The sequence below is a fragment of the Pundamilia nyererei genome, unplaced genomic scaffold, assembly GCF_000239375.1.
Source record: "Pundamilia nyererei isolate P.nyererei 1_Seehausen unplaced genomic scaffold, PunNye1.0 scaffold00020, whole genome shotgun sequence".
Lineage (NCBI taxonomy): Eukaryota > Metazoa > Chordata > Actinopteri > Cichliformes > Cichlidae > Pundamilia > Pundamilia nyererei.
The window spans coordinates 5,317,667-5,321,643 of record NW_005187421.1 but is presented as its reverse complement, the minus strand read 5'-3'; the positions used below and the strand labels follow the sequence as shown (position 1 = coordinate 5,321,643).

Below are 3,977 nucleotides of genomic sequence, written 5' to 3'. Positions count from 1 at the left end.
ACGTTTTCAAGAAATTTAAATAAGTCCACTTGCCTTCTTATAAAGCTTCCTAGGCTAACATGACCTGGATGACTGAGACATTATGGTTTGTTTGGGGGATTTTTGCAAACTGTAGATGATGACCAAAGGGCAATAATAACGACAATAGTTTTATTATTGTTATTAGCAGCAGTTTTCTATTTAAAGACTTGTGCTTTTTCCTAAGAAAAGGGCCACTATTTGTTCTCATGCTGTTACATCTAAGTTTGAGGGTAGAGTACGAACACAGTCACGTATAAAATTACTGATAAATCACTGGCTTGTGTGTAAATTTTTCTTACTCACAATTTACGCAGTGCATTTGCACAGCGTACTCCTACGTGGAATAAAATGTGTCACAGAAACAGTGTTTGTCTTAACTTTTAAAAAATGTATTCTTTTCCTAGTATTACTAAAACTTTTTAAAAATATTTGTAATACTTGGACTGTATGATACATTTTACTGATACAATGTGTGTGTTTTTAACTTATTGTAAAAAAAAATTAATAAAAATGGGACTTCATTTTATTTTATTTTGTTTAAAATATTTTTCATATTAAAAAAGCGATTCGTTGGTCATGTTAGTCGCTTAAATAGCTTGGTCACTTGCGGCTTAGGTCTTTTTAATTTACCAATTTTAAATATTAGCGCTTATTACTAATCAAAGAGCCTCCCGGGAGATGAATTTGCCTATTATAAAAAAAACAGAGGAAGTCATTACAGAGTAATTTTCCTTCCTCTCAGAATAAACATCCTGCAGTAAAGATGCTGAAATAACAACTGAAAACTTTCACTGCATCGCTTTGTCGGCCATTTTGAAAGCAGCACCACGGCTCAGTCGACAGCGCCACACAGAAGTCCCTCTGGAAAAACACCAAGTTTAGAGGACCATCCCGCGGGGAAGGAGGCCGCCTGGCAGCTACTTAAACCCCACATCTCACCAACTAAAGGTCAAAGTTATTCAGCAGAAAATAAGCCGAATTTATGGTGGAAAAACAGAAGTGAAAAAAACCTAAAACTCTGCCACATAAAAACACAAATACCTCCATAAATCTGTCGACATCGAATTAGCAGTGGTGGAAGTAAACTTGTTCAGCTGATTTGGATCAAGTTAAATAAGGTCAGAGTGGACAAAAGAAGGAGGTTTTAAGTGAAGGATTAAAAAGTGAAAGTCCAATAATCTGCCCAGATTTAGGATGTCTGGGGACTAACAACATCAGGAACTATTTTCTGTAGAAAAAAAAATCTCACTCACGATTTTTTTTTCCTAAGACGTTTGATTAAATCACTTTTAACTTGAACCCATGAGATTATATTTTACTCGTGTAAAAAATGGTAGCTGTAAAGCTGCCGTTGTAATTTACAGCCACCATTTCAGATCCTTACGGAGTTTCACCAAACTTCGTTTGCGGAAGCGCACAAGTCGAATCAAACAGCGACATTTTACTGCGGCACTTCGGAGTCGGTCTAAAGTGTTACAGGAGCTTTTCCAGCTGTTTTTCAGCGGCGAATCTGCAGCTGGCAGCCGGGAGAATGTGGGGAAAGTGTGGGTCGATGTGTTAGAGTGTTAGCCATGGTCCTGATCAGCCCCGGACAGCGCCTTCTTCACCACCTCACCGCCTCCATTTTCCCAAACTGACTTCAACTTTGCAGCCGCTCCGCTCCGACAAAAACCCCGCACAGATGCGCTTTCAGCCCGACACTTCCCGCCCTGCAGCCTGGACACTCACCGGCTCCTCACGTCCGAACTCTACGAAACTTTTCCTGGACTTCTGCTTCTGTTTGTAGTTTTTCTTTCTCCCTTCGACGAACAGCGCACGGAGAAAAGTGAACACAACTTTCCGCACATTCCTCCACAGCGACGCACGACCGTGACGTCAGCACGTCGTTCACACAGCGCGAGGAGGTGTGGAAATCAGTTCCCAATCTTTTATTTTAAAGTAACCGTATTATTTATTTATTTATTTATTTATTTATTTATTTATTTATTTATTTATTTATTAAATAGCATAATTCATTAATTTTATTCACTTTATTTTGATTATTGTACCTGATACATCCAGTTGATTTAATTTGTTTTATATAAAATGTCACAGTTACCTACAAAGATGACTTTTCCCTCATACAGAACAATAAAGACAGTTTTTTTGTTTTGCTTTTTAATTGAAAACAAAAAGTTATACTCTGTTGTTTCAGTGTTGTGCCAAAACGTAGCCTTGTATTGTTATGGAACTCTTGTGCTTGCTACACCAAATAGCCAGTTCCTGTTAAAAAAAAAGAAAAAAAGGAAGAAAGAAAGAAAGAAAATGGGAGACTATAGAAATGTCTGTCTCCTAAACAGCTAATGCAGTGCTCTTGTTAAACTCTTTGAATTAAAGCTGAAAGTCTGTGCCTCAATCACATCTTGTTTTTTGTTTGTTTGTTTGTTTGTTATTTTATTTTAAATCCACTGTGGTGTGGACAGAGACAAAATCACAAAATATGTTGCTTCCCCAAATTCTTTGGACATAACTGTACATAGTCCTCACCCTCACCTGACCGTGAAATTTATACAAATTGTAAAACCTCCATACACACCTATCGTTCAACTAGATTATCCCAGTATTGATGAACGTATATGAATCAGTATAATAAAGGGTTAAAAATGCTCACACCACTGATTTCTCAGAATCATTTTTGTTTCAGTCAATCAGGTTTGATTCCTTATTGAATGATTTTACATACTTTTTATTTTCATTTTTTAAATTGAAATTATTTTAAACACAAAATTAACATCTGAGTATATCAAAACAGTGCTTACAGACTGGCAAAAGCAAAGGAAAAGGCCGATAGTGAATTTTATAGGAGGTCTGATACTAAGGCATGAGAAAAGAACTTGTATCAACTGGCTAGGCAGAGATATCAAACTGTAAAGGATGTGCAACAGGTTAGGGTGATTAAGGGCAGAGATGGAAGTGTACTAGCACTCAAAATGAGTACTTTGAGTGGAGGATGGATGGTGGAAAGAGTGAATCAGGAAGAGCTGATGATTCGTAGGGAGGAAATGAGGGTAGCTATGATGAGGACAAAGAGTGGAAAGGCAGATGGTCCAGATGACATACCAGGAGATGTCTAGGAGAGAGGGCAGTGGACCTTTTGATCAGATTGTTTAACACAATGAGAGTAGGGAACAGCTGGAAAAGAGCCCGGAGAGGCGAAGGCGTGCTCTGGAGGGGATGACTGAGAAATGGAATAGAAGTGCGTTGGTACCTATTTTCAAGAACAAGGTTCTCAGAGTTTAACAAGAGCAGTGAGCAGTATTCAGTGATACAGGAAACATCAGGGTAACAAGACACAGCTAATTCAAGAAGATGATACCTGGGCATCATTACTGGAAACAAGTGACAGGAGCTACAAAACAAAATACAAACCTTATTTATTTAGATTTTTCTAAAAGGATCTTGGAGCAGTTACCACTTAAAAAAAGGAATGAGAATGAGGAGAGAAAGTGGGGGTTTGGTACCTCTGGGCCTCCATCTGGAGCCTGCCTAACATTAAAAGTTTCATCCACAGTGAGAAACAACCAGCAGCTTACTTACAGGTATTATCACTTCTCCTTCAGTTTGCACAGACGACAGAGCAAAGACTGCCGGCCGAGGAAGACTGCAGGTGCTGCTAAACGCTTCTGGAAAAACATAACGAAACTGATTCCAAGTCCAGCATAAACTTTTAAATTTATGGATGGATACTTGATTTCTTTTTTGCCAGGCAAAAAGCTGTATTGAACATATTGTAACAACAACACAGGCTGACCAAATACAATGATCCATAAATATAAATATGAAAAATAAATATGTCAATAAATAAAAATTATACAAAAAGAAAAGAGAAAAAAGAAAAAAGGCACACACACATATTAAATTTAAATTACTAAGTAATGAGAGTAATTTATAGACTGATCCATTTTGAACTGCTTTCA

General features: G+C 37.6%; 1 protein-coding gene across 1 annotated transcript in view; it reads right to left on the bottom strand.

Moving 5' to 3' along the window:
- Window positions 1-1,939, bottom strand: part of rest (RE1-silencing transcription factor) — a 9,093-nt gene extending 7,154 nt beyond the window's left edge. The window contains exon 1 of the mRNA XM_005726584.2: window positions 1,750-1,939. The gene's annotated coding sequence lies outside the window, so the exon portion shown is untranslated. The remainder of the gene's footprint in view (window positions 1-1,749) is intronic.
- Window positions 1,940-3,977: the final 2,038 nt, after the last annotated feature.